This window comes from Nelusetta ayraudi, unplaced genomic scaffold, assembly GCF_046127955.1.
Source record: "Nelusetta ayraudi isolate G7.1 ecotype Tasmania unplaced genomic scaffold, CSIRO-AGI_Nayr_v1 ptg000043l, whole genome shotgun sequence".
NCBI classification, from domain to species: domain Eukaryota; kingdom Metazoa; phylum Chordata; class Actinopteri; order Tetraodontiformes; family Monacanthidae; genus Nelusetta; species Nelusetta ayraudi.
Genome location: NW_027466093.1, coordinates 854,142 through 868,038, shown reverse-complemented (window position 1 = coordinate 868,038; position 13,897 = coordinate 854,142).

Genomic DNA, 13,897 nt, shown 5'->3' with positions numbered 1-13,897 from the left:
TTGCGGGGGGGGGGGGGGACTGGACTCCAAGATGCTCCTGCTGATCACTGCTATGCTGGAGCTGGAGATGTGGCCTGTGATGTCTGCACTGGGAGGAAACTGAAGGCCCTCAAGTCCTGTCTGGTCTGTTGGGCCTCCTACTGTGACTCTCACCTCCAGCCTCATCGTGATGCTGCTCCCCTACAGAGACACAAGCTGGTGGAACCCAGCCAGCAGCTCCAGGAGAACATCTGCCCTCGTCATGATGAGGTGATGAAGATGTTCTGCCGCACTGATCAGAAGATCATCTGTGCTTTATGCTGTATGGATGAACATAAAGGTCATCAGACAGTGTCAGCAGCAGTACAGAGGCCTGGGAGGCAGAGAGAGCTGGAGGAGACCAGGCAGAAGATCCAGCAGAAGATCCAGCACACAGAGGAAGACCTGAAGGGGGTGGAGTCCATCAACGGCTCTGCTGATAAAGCAGTGAAGGACAGCGAGAAGATCCTCACCCAGATGATCCGTCTGCTGGAGAAAAGACGCTCTGAGGTGCAGCAGCAGGTCAGATCCACACAGGGGGCAGCAGTGAGTGGAGTCAAAGAGCTTGAGAAGAAGCTGGAGCAGGAGATGATGGAGCTGAAGAGGAGAGACGCTGAGCTGGAGAAGATCTCACACACACTGGACCACAGCCAGTTTCTCCACAGGTTCTCCTCACTGCCAGCACTCAGTGCGTCTCCAGACTCCTCCAGCCTGGAGATCCGTCCTCTGAGATACTTTGAGGACGTGGCAGCAGCTGGACCAAGCTGAGAGATGAAATACAGCAAGTTCTGCACAGTGCACAAACGTCTGTTATTATCTGAGGAGAACAGAAAAGTGACATTCATGGAGGAAGTTCAGTCTTATTGTGATCATCCAGACAGATTCACTGACAAGAAGCAGGTCCTGAGTAGAGAAGGTCTGACTGGACGATGTTACTGGGAGGTTGAGTGGAGAAGGGGGAGGGACTTCTGTGGTTTATTTTAGGGGGTTGGTGTAGCAGTGGCCTACAGGAACATTGGCAGAGCAGGAAGGTCAGAGGAAAGTAGATTTGGATTCAATTGCTGTGTCTCAATTCAGGTTCTGCATCCTTGAAGTGCGCATTTTGAAAGGAAGTTGCGTCATCGCACTGCGCGAAGGCTTGTCCCAATTCCCGAGGGTGTTTAGGATGCTCAAAATGCGCACTCGTAAATACGCACTCGTTTTAGCCGATTCCAAGGATACACCGCTACTATCCTTTGCGTACTTGGGTATCCCATGATGCTTTGCGTGCTGCTGCAAAGCATCGTGGGATCCTGGGAAGTCAGCTGAAATTAGCGGCATGTACTGGTTAAGACACGACATATAAATCTAAATATTGACGTTTCACATAAAGTATCCAGTTTTTAACGTAGGATTTTATTTATTTGAACATTCAACGGCATCGTTAGATGGCTAACCAATGGTTAGCGTGATACTATAGAAACGTCACTTCCGGGGTTGGCGAGCCAGAGGGAACGGCGGTGACGAAACGAGGAAATACGCCGAAGGCTAGACCGTCCCGAGTGGTTACCGGGGAGGCGGGGTTTGGTCCGTCCTTCTAGGCTGGGAACTCTAAGAACGCTTCCTTCAGACGGAGGACACTCGGCCTCAAGGGTGCAGAACCTGAATTGAGACACAGCAAATGACAAATCCTGGAGTTTATATTGTTACCCAGGTGAATATTGGTTTTGTCACAACAACATGAGTACTCGTGTCTCAGGTCCTTGGTCCTCCAGAGTGCGAGTGTACCTGGACCACAGAGCAGGTCTTCTGTCCTTCTACAGCGTCTCTGGAACCATGGAGCTCCTCCACAGAGTCCAGACCTCCTTCACTCAGCCGCTACATGTTGGACTTTATGTTCCTTCAGGTTCTTCAGCTGAGTTGATGAAAGTGTGACTGAAGTCGTCAGAGAGACTCTGAGCTGAATTCTCACCTTTGATTCTTCTTCTGTCTTCACGTTTGTTACCCAGTGTCTCCGGCTGTCAATCACAGGGTGGGCGGGGCCTGGACGCCACTTCCTGTTGGTGCTCCTGGTGACTGTTGTCCACCTGCTGGATGTTTGTGCCATGTTGTTTCTCCTCCTCTGCAGCCCATTCATCCCGCAGATTAATAATGTGTCATTAGTCCACATGACAACTTTATTACTGTGGAAACACAGCTGAGGTCTGTTTCCACTCTGGACCTTTCCGCCCTGACCTTTGACCTTTCAACAACTCATCCATCTGATCAACCTTCTGACTGTTGATCCGTTTGTCAACAATCAGATGAATGCATGTAAATATTGTGAGAGAATTTTGTCTTTTGATTCTGCTTGTTGGCTCAATGTGACAACAGTCAATCAATAAGTCATGAAATATACCATCAGTCTATACTGCATAACAATGTCAAGTCAATGATCAACTGTTGAATTGAAGCAATAAAGCAACAAGACAATCCAGATAAAGTCTCTGCTTGTTGGTAGATTTCTCTTCTGTCAAGATCTCCATGTATTCACCACAGACATTTAGAAAGTCAACACCATGAAGACAAGATCAAAGTTTCAAAAGCACATCAGTCAATGTGGGAAACAGCTGATATTTATCTGGCACACACACACACACACACACACACACACACACACACACGCACACACACCACTATTTTACAGAACAAGTAGAGAACGGGTACTTTACTGACTCATAGTGTATTTACTTTATTGCATCATAACCAATGTTCCTTCCCTCTAAGCTGCTTGCTTGCGCAATCGCGCACTACTTGCACATTCTCAGCGCACAAGGAAATCTATGTAGCACATAAAATAAAATTCAACAGAAACGTATTAATTAATAATTTTAGAGCTTTTATTAGGCGGCGCACCGCTACTCCTTCAGAATGATGATTTTTTTTTTTCTTCCAGCTGCACCATATGAGTCCAAAAGGCAGAGAAAGTTTCCAGGCTTTAACAGCCAAGCGGTGAACGCACAACCATCACGCACACACAGTATGATGTATTGGTGTAACTAGTCAGCCATACCACCAGGGGGGGGCGCGGTAAACGCACAACTACGTGCAGGGTTCAGGTACACCCTCTCTCTCTACAACAAGAATAAAGCATGGAGTACGTAACTACATCGGTGTTGGTCGGCTGTCTTTTCATTTAATGTGATTTAGTATATTAATACTAACTTGAGTAATAGGAAGACATTACAAACTGGCGACGAGTCTAAAGAACCTACTGGTGCTGGTTGAGTCGGAGGAGAACCACGTCGCGGAAGCTGCTATTGGTGACCAAGCTGTTATCGGCGCGGGAGAGAGACTACGAGAATGGCGGCGATCATCGGACGTATTGACGCCTTTGACGAGTCCGCGGAGCAATGGTCATCCTACGTCGAGAGGTTTGAACATTTTGCCCAAGCAAATGATGTCCCAGCAGAGAAGAAGGTTGCCGTGTTTTTAAGTGTAATCGGAGCTACAACCTATGGACTACTCCGTAGTTTACTGGCTCCGGATAAACCCGGAAGTAAGCAGTACGCGGACCTCGTAAAAGTTCTACATGACCACTTCTCACCGAAGCCGATTATAATCGCCGAGAGATTCCGTTTCCACAAGAGGAATCAGGAAGAGGGAGAGAGCGTTGCGCAGTACGTGGCGGTCTTAAAGAAACTGTCTGAACATTGCGATTTTGGCATCCATTTGCATGACGCCTTGCGTGATAGATTCGTGTGTGGCCTCAGCAATGAAAGTATTCAGAGGAAAATGTTAACTGAGGAAACATTAACTTTTCAACGTGCTGTGGACATTTCGATGTCAATGGAAACGGTGGCTAGAGAAGCTGAACATCTTAAAACCTCCCTAAAAGTGCACACAATGTTCGCCTCTTCACCACAAGGGGGAGATAAATGCTTTCGCTGTGGCAAGTCAAATCATAAAGAAAGTGACTGTTAGTACAGAGAGCAGCCCTGCCATAGCTGCAAAAGAAAAGGGCACATCGCTCGTATGTGCAGAAATAAAACGAAAGACCAAAAGTACTCAAAAGAGAAACATGAAGCTAAAATGAAACCGAGGAAACAGTTTGACAAATCTAAAAGAGGGAAAATTCATAAAGTTGATGCCAAGACTACTGAAAGTGAAAGGGATTCTACATCTGATTCAGACACTGAATTGACGTTGCATATGGTGACAGCCATGGTTGAAGAAACGGAAAAAGGGATGGCTGTTAAAAAGCAAAATGCAGCATCATCTTTGATGATGGTCAGACCCAGAATTGAAGATCATCTCATAGATATGGAACTCGACACTGGTGCAGCTGTATCCCTGATATCAATGGAACTGTACAAAACCACATTTGCCCATGTTCAATTGCAAAAAACTGACGTGGTGTTGAAAACATACACAGGAGAAGTGTTGTTACCTGAAGGCATGTTGAAAGTTTGGGTGGAGTTAAATAAGCAGAATATCAGATTGCCATTATATGTTGTGAAAGGAAATTCACCCTCACTCCTTGGCCGTGAGTGGCTAAGAAAAATTAAATTGAACTGGCATGAAATAAAAACAATAAGAACAGGATCAAAACCAGACGAGACACTTGAAAATGTCTTGAAGTGTCATGTACAAGTTTTCAGTGAAACACTTGGAACATTGAAGGGGTTTAAAACGTCCCTGACATTAAAACCAGGCCAACACCCGAAGTTCTGTCAGGCGCGTGTGGTCCCATACGCATTGAGGCCCAAGGTGGAAGCTGAAATTGATCGATTACTTCAACAGGAAGTGATCTCTCCAGTGCAATTTAGCGACTGGGCGACCCCAATTGTTCCAGTAATTAAAAAGAGTGGTAGTGTGAGAATGTGCGGAGATTTCAAGGTTACCATCAATCCGGCCCTATGTGTTGAACACTACCCAATACCCCGGATTGAGGATCTTTTTGCTTCTCTCTCCGGAGGACATCGGTTCAGCAAGCTGGATCTTTCACAGGCTTATCTCCAGGTGCCCGTATGCGAGGAGTCGCGTAAATATCTCACCATCACGACGCACAAAGGCCTGTTCCGTTTTAACCGATTACCTTTCGGAATAACGTCTGCACCTGCAATTTTTCAGAAAATCATGGACCAAGTGTTGCAGGGACTCCCCAATGTCCATTGCTTTTTGGACGACATCCTTGTGACCGGCAGAGATGACGCTCACCATTTAGAGAACCTGAAAGCAGTTCTCAAGCGATTGGACCAGTTTGGTCTGAGAGTAAAAAGAGAAAAGTGTGAGTTTTTCAAGAGTTCCCTGGAGTATCTTGGACACGTGATTGACTCGAAAGGACTTCATAAGTCACCTGACAAGATTTGCGCCATACTGGACGCTCCTGAGCCAGCCGACACAAGTCAGTTGCGCTCCTTTTTGGGACTCATTAACTACTACGCACGTTTTGTCCCAAACATGTCTACCGTTCTCCATCCATTGAATGCCTTGCTGCATAAGGAGGTGAAGTGGGAGTGGTCAAAAGAATGCAACAATGCCTTTTGTAAAGCAAAAGAACAACTTGCAAGCAAAAGTGTTCTAACCCATTATGATTCAACATTGCCAGTTATCCTTGCCTACGACGCTTCACCATATGGGGTGGGAGCTGTTATTTCCCACAAACTGCCGAGTGGTGAAGAGAAACCCATTGCATTTGCATCAAGAACATTGAGCAAAGCTGAGCAAAACTATGCTCAGATAGAGCGAGAAGCACTGGGAATCATCTTTGGAGTTAGGCGCTTCCACTCTTACCTGTATGGTCGCCACACTTTGTTGACTGATCATCGCCCCCTAACAACCATACTCAGTCCCAGCAAGGCGATTCCCTCCATGGCAGCTGCGAGGCTACAGCGATGGGCACTACTGCTTGCAGCACACAACTACACCATCAAGTACCGGCCTGCTGCTGACCATGGCAATGCTGATGGTTTGTCCCGTTTGCCTTTACCTGAACAACATAAGGACAAACAGGGGACAATTGACACGTTTCTTATCAACCACCTGGACTGTTTGCCAATATGCTGTGCGGATGTGAGGCGAGAAACCCGATCTGACTGTATACTGTCTCAAGTTATGGAGATGGTTTCCACTGGCCGTTTTCCTACCACCAAGACGTCTGACCAGAGTCTTTCGCTGTATTTAGTACGGAGAAATGAACTGACTCTGATGCAAGGCTGTATAATGTGGGGTAACAGAGTGATTGTCCCACCAAAGCTGCGTCACCAGGTGCTGGAGGAGCTGCACACAGGACACCTGGGAATGGTCAAGATGAAAGCCATGGCACGAAGCTATGTATGGTGGCCGGGTCTTGATGCTCAAATTGAAGAAAAGTGCAAAATGTGTGTGTCCTGTCAACGCATCCAGAAAACACCTAGTTTAACACCATTACATCCGTGGCCCTGGCCCACAGCTCCGTGGCAGCGAATCCACATTGATTTCGCTGGCCCTTTTGAGGGACGCATGTTCCTGGTCGTGGTGGATGCGCACTCAAAGTGGCCAGAAGTCATGGTGTTGAACTCAACCACATCTGAGAAAACTATTCAGGTACTTAGGGGTCTGTTTAGTCACTATGGTGTGCCTGAAGTGCTCGTGAGTGACAATGGACCACAGTTCACGTCGGTGGAATTTGCGAACTTTTTAACATCAAATGGCGTGAAACATGTGCGCTCAGCTCCTTTCCACCCGGCTACAAACGGCTTAGCGGAACGTTTTGTGCAGACTTTCAAACATTCCCTTAAATCATCGAAGGGGACCTCAACTGTGCAAAAACGTCTTGATGCCTTCCTGCTCCAATACAGGAACACTCTGCACACAACTACTCACGAGACACCTGCGATGCTGTTTCTTCACCGCAAGCTCCGTACTCGCCTAGACCTGTTGAAACCAAGTGTGGCAGCGGTCGTTGAGCAAGCTCAAGATGTTCAGTGTGCTTACAGGGCAGCGCACTCCAAGGCCAGAACATTCAGCGTGGGCGATCCAGTTCTGGTCCGAGATTATCGGAAGGGGGAGGAAAAGTGGACGGCTGGAACAGTGACATCGCAAGCTGGCCCGGTATCCTACCAGGTCAATGTGGGGTCATCACACCTGTGGAGGCGGCATGCAGACCAGATGATGGCATGTCACCCTAACATCATCCAAGCTGCAGCTGACGTGCAAGCGACACCCAGCATGGACAGTTTGCCTGCTCTGCCTGATGCAGGTGGAAAGCCAGAGATACACAACCCAATCAGCGAGTGTCTCACTGCATCAGCGGGTCAGTCAGATTCAACCGGCAGTGTCACTCCAGAAATACCCCAACAGACTGTGAGTCGGTACCCTCGGCGGGACCGTAAACCACCGGATAAACTGACTTTGTGAACAAGTGAATGTTTGGGTTCCTGTGTTAAGTTAGTGAGTGTTGTCTGAAGATAAGGGCACAATAATCCCTTGACACACTCTAGCAATGGGGCAGTCTACCCCCTAGCCTAAGTTAGCTTGCTTTGGTTGTTGACATCTATAAAAATAAATAAATAAATAAAAAAGTTAACGTTAAATAATGTACATGGCCAGGTTCAGATGATGGACATATCGGGTTGATTCAATGATGCCCCGTATTGGCAGCTGTTCGTTTGCCTGCGTTTGAATAAGAGGGGAGGAGTTGTGATGTATTGGTGTAATTAGTCAGCCATACCACCAGGGGGGGGGGGCGGTAAACGCACAACTACGTGCAGGGTTCAGGTACACCCTCTCTCTCTACAACAAGAATAAAGCATGGAGTACGTAACTACATCGGTGTTGGTCGGCTGTCTTTTCATTTAATGTGATTTAGTATATTGATACTAACTTGAGTAATAGGAAGACATTACACACAGCACCACCTGCCGATGAACGGGCACCCGCAACCTGGGTTCTTCCTCCGGCTGCACTAATGTCCAAGCCCAGTGCACCCGCTTTAAACCCCACCACCACGCGCCAGAAGCTTTTTAAAACATTCAGCAATGAATGCCCATTGCCCACCTCTGGGAATGCGAGCCAAAATGCCAAGAACTGCGGAGGACAGAGTTCTCAGCGTGGACACTGGGGTTGCCGGAGCGGCGGAGTGGAGACAAAGTCAAGTGCGTCACGTCTCAGTTCATTACGGGACAGCTTTTTTAGTTGCCAAATACGGGACAATCGCGTATTTGAGCACGGAAACGACGCAAAGTCACAAACACAAATACAAGTTTAAAACGGTACAAAAAAAGGATCGTGGTGCAAACGCAAAAAAACAAAACAAAAAAACAACACGCTGCAGGACATAAAAACATTCACTTCATCAGAGGAGCGATGCAAAGCAAGAAAACGCTGCATAACGCATTCCCTACACCGGAAGTGGAGTTGCTCCACGAGGAGCGCTCCCCTACAGCGAAGAACAGTCCTGACACTTCCAGTGAGAGTCGCCGCCTTCTACAGTTTCAACACCGGGACATCTCGCGGGGGTGGAGGACCTCCACCTGAATGTGGGAGTGGGTGTGTTTCCACAAAATATGTGTCTTCATGGTATTTAGCTTTTTAATGAAAGGACTCTTAAAACACTGAAAAATAAATGCAATATAGCTATTTTATGACTTACTGTAAATGTACAGGTAGGAGACATTTCCTGCTTGGCATTGCTGCCTGTCGCACTTCTTTCGGTGCCCACGGGTCAGCTGCAGGGTCATCAACCATGAACTACCATTCATTGACGTTTCGCCCCTTGTGGCGGGACAGTGACAGGGACGTTTGCCTCGTTGATTCTGTGGTTGTTGATGGGGTGAGGTGTTCTTTCCCCAACTCCTGTCCTTGTTTCGTTCTTTCTTTTATACAGTCAGGCAATCTTTGTAGATACGCTACTTTTATTGTATGGCCGCAAGTTATAACAGTGCTCATCAGGTAAAACACCCGGAAGCCAACGTCATCAACTCGCACCAGATGTCTCTGCATATTGCATGGAACTTGGCTGCCATCTAGTGGTTAACTTTCGTAACATCTCCTTTAACATATGGAAAGAAAGCAGTTGAAAATGGACAATAGTGACCGGATGAGAGTTACGTGGCCAGCAACAACAATAGCTGGCTACAGGTTAAACAGAAATGACTAGTTCACTCTCCTAAACAAAAAAAAAAAAAAATGAACAGTCCACATGAACAAAGTGGCACAGAAATAAACAAGAGATGACATTCCTTCTTCAGAAAGTTTAAACAACAAAGTCTTTGCGGTACCTCTCAGGAGGTTTTATGTTGGATCTGGTTCTGGTCTGCTTGAGGCCTAAATGTCCAGATTGGGGGACACTTGGCACATCAGTCAACACTGGAGCCCGTTCTAGTTCTGAAGCCCCTTCCCTCCTGTCACCAACTATGTGCTCGAGTCTGCTGTCTGTTTGACTGTTGTCCCAGTCATCTTCCACCAGGGAATACATATATATATATATATATATATATATATATATATATATATATATATATATATATATATATATATATATATATATATATATATATATACATATATATATATATATATACATATATATATATATATATATATATATATATATATATATACATATATATATATATATATATATATATATATATATATATATATATATATATATATATGTATTCCCTGGTATATATATATATATGTATATATGTATATATATATATATATATATATATTTGTATATATATATATATATATATATATATATTTGTATATATATATATATATATATATATATATATATATGTATATATATATATATATATATATATATATATACGTATATATATATATATATATATATATATATATATATATATACATATATATATATATATATATATATATATATATATATATATATATATACAAATATATATATATATATATATATATATATATATATACATATATACATATATATACATATATATATATATATATACATATATATATATATATATATATATATATATATATATATATATATATATATATATATATATATATATATATATATATATATACATACATTTTTTCCTTTTTCTTTTTTCTATATATTTTATGTACAGATGGGGTGTATGGGCTTAAGGTGCTTGGGTGTTTCTCTTTTCGGAAACTATTTCCCCAGCTTTCGAAAACACCCTCTCGCAGGGCACAGAGGATGCTGGTGTTGCCAGGCAGGTACTCATTTGCTAGCTTGTATAGGTTTGGGTATACAGCTTTGTGTGTCATCCAGTACACCAGAGGGTCCTGTGATAACACTGCACCTCCACTATGGCATCAGCAGTAGCATTGCTGGATGCCCTCGCTTCTTCAGCGTCCCGGTCCAACAGCTTCCACAGGTCAATGGCTGAAAATGAAACATTAGATAAAGTTTAGTCTGTACGTGAAAAAATACAAATAAAGTCTATTGATCCAAATTCTATAATTTTTGTCCCTTGGGAAGATGCAGCTGGTTCTGGCTGTGCTCTCGAAGTAGATGGCGGCTCCTCTTCATGCGGTACATTCCGCAACAATGCCGCACACTCAGATTTTAACCGGCGCACAGTTGACTCAGCATTTTCAGGGCTTTTATTTGTTATTGTATGAATAAGTTGAGTAATACGCTTGTAACAAATGACCTTGTTCGGCGGCACGATTTCAAAATGCTCCCAGACTTGAGATCTCTTCCTGGTTGGTTCCGTTGCAGAGCAATAAGAAAGCAAACCGAAAGCAATACGAAAGCTGATCAAATCAATCCAAAAGGTATCGACCAGATAGGCAACGCATTGCGCCGTTTCATCCATTTTAAACTCAACTGAGACCTGCCAGTCTTTCAAAGCCTCGCCCACTGAACCAAACCAGCCAGCTGATTCAGTCTGAATGAAGCAGTGAAGTGGTTCAAACGTCATCAGTCACGTGATTTGAAGCAAGCTCCGGAGCAGTGCTTCAGAAAAAAACCCTACCGAGTTGTGGGGCGTGGTTCGAAGCCCCGTGTCAGAGAGAACATCACTAGTTGTGTCTGAAAGTTCATCTAGTTCCCAGTAGTCAGAGTAGTAGAAAGGTTGCAGTTCTGGAGCTACTGCTTGTGTAGCTGTGGGCCACCCTTTCAATATGTAAGTCTGCAGTGCACAACATAGTGGATCTTTGATTGTGGCAGTTCTAATGGACTGCCACATGAAGATCCTTCCCTTGCTTGTACACCACCTTTGCGCATATCTCTGTTCAGTAGGCGAATGCAACAGGTTGCCCATTCTGAAGAAGAGCTGCACCTAGGCCTGTCTCGCTGGCGTCACACTGTAGTGTGACTTCTTCCTGCAGGTTGTAGTACTTGAGTACTGGGTGGCATGTGATTAATTGCTTCACAGTGTCAACGGCAGATTCATGTTGTGATAGCCATGTCCACTCCACGTCCTTATCTGTCAGGCGTTGGAGAGGCTCGCACACATCTGAGAGATGAGGAAGAAATTTGGCAAGATAATTTACAAACCCCAGGAATCTCTGTAGCGATTTAACATCAGTGGGTGTTTGCATGTGTTGAAACGCTGCCACCTTCTCTGGGTCAGGGCGAAGGCCCTCTGTGGTGAGAAGATGTCCCATGTATTGGACACTGGATAGTTTTAGTTTCAGCTTCTTTTTATTGAGCTTTAGATTGACCTATTGACCTCCCTGGCCCTCTGCAGCAAGGCAGTCAGGTTTCTGTCATGGTCAGTTAGTGCCTCTTCTGAAGTGTCTCCACAGCCGTAGAGAAGAATGTCGTCTGCAATGACACTTACACCGGTCAGGCCTTGCAACACCTCATGTTGCCTGCGTTGATATTCTTCTGCAGCTGGTTTTATGCCGAAAGGCATCCTTAGCCACCCGAATCTGCCAAGCGGGGTCCAAAAGGTGGTCAGATAACTGCTCTCTTCTTCAAGTTTGACTTGCCAGTAGCCATCTTTGGCATCAAGCACGGAGAATACTTTTGCTTTTGCAATGTCTGGGAGTATCTCCTCTATTGTTGGCATCTGGTAGTGTGACCGCCGTAGAGCTTTATTGAGTGCGCTGGGATCAATGCAGGTGCGGAGCTTTCCTGGCTTTTCTATGACAACCATGTTGCTGATCCATTGTGTTGGCTCTGTGACTCTTTTGATGATGCCATTCTTCTCCATGGATCGTATGGCTTCAGTGACTTTGTGTTTGAGCGGAATGGGAATTCGTCGTGGCACCTGATGCACAGGCCTAATGTCGGGGTCCACCTCGAGGTGTAGTTCACCAGGAAGACAGCCAAGGCCTTCAAACACGTTGTTGTATTTTGAGATGATGTCCTCTGTGGTGGTTGTGAAATGCATATCTGTCCCTGTTGTGCTGCGTGAGACCGCTGTAGATGACATATCTGTGTGGTGTATGAAATAGCAAGTTGAGTCTTTTGCATGTTTTTCCAGAAAGCAGAGGCATTTGTGACGTGTGTATAACTTGAAACTTCAGGTCGTGTGTTTGTCCATCATGGTCAGCTTTGAGGTGACACAACCCAGCTAGTTTCACTTGTGACCCATCATACAGTTTAATGGTGGCTTTGCTGGCTGGTATGTCTGGATTACCATCTTGTGTGATGAGCTGTAGATCTCTGAAGCTTATGGCGTTGGTTGTGGCTCCTGTGTCCATTGACATGTGATTGTATGGGTAGGGTCATATGATACTGGTTCAGTCATGTACGGTGTTACTTTGAGGTTGACAAGCCATTTCTCGTTTCCCTGTTCCATAGCGTTTGTGTTTGATAGGAACCACACCTCTTCCATTTCTTCTTCCTCCTCTACTCTGTCTTCTCCAAGAAAGTTCACCCGTGTCTTGCGCTGGGCTTGTTTGCACACTCTTGCAGTGGCAAGTGGTTTTTCTTTCCACAGGCTTTGCAGATGACGCCAAATGCAGGGTATTTCATTCTGTCATGCACTGCTCCACAGTAACGACAGAGGTTATTATTTGGGCGTTTATCTTTGTTTGCATGTCCCATATGCTCTTTGTAATTATGCTGAGGTGCAAATGAGGAGCACATCTCTGAGCGTTTGTCATGTGCAAAGTGTACATTGGCCAGCAGCGCGGATAAGACATCTCGCCTTCTGTATATATCTATGGTTTGTGCTCATCAGGTAAAACACCCGGAAGCCAACGTCATCAACTCGCACTCGATGTCTCTGCATATTGCATGGAACTTGGCTGCCATCTAGTGGTTAACTCTCGTAACACTGTCCATTATGAAACATTTCATAATGTCATCTACTCAAATCTTACAATAAAACTGTCAAACAGGAAAGAATAACCCATTTCTCCAACCTCATCACAAACAATAGCAAAAACCCTTGATTTCTTTTCTCTACCTTCAATCTTTTAACCAATACAAATTTTAATCAGGACATACAGACACCAACAGATGCCCTCTGTGAGGATTTTGCAGACCACTTTGTAAGTAAAATTGATGTCATTAGGTCCAGTATTTTAATTAATCAAAATCAATTTTTCTACACATCTGGACAACCACTTTTATCTGAGGAAACACTGGAGAGTTTTGCTCTAGTTGATGCAAGGACACTTGGTCGAGTTTTCTCCCAAGTAAAGCCCACAGCCTGCCTTTTAGACCCAATTCCCACGTCACTCTTAAAGTCACTTTATGGGTTCTTTGAGGAGCAGATTTTATATATTGTCAATTGCTCTCTTCAGACGGGTGTTTTCCCTGCTGTCTCTAGAACGGCGGTGGTGAGGCCCCTTTTGAAGAGGAGCAACTTGGATCCAAACATTTTTAATAACTACCGACCTGTATCCAACTTACCATTTTTAAGTAAGATTTTAGAAAAACTGTTTTTTAACCAAGTAAATTACTTTTTAAATACAAACAATATTTTAGAGAATTATCAATCTG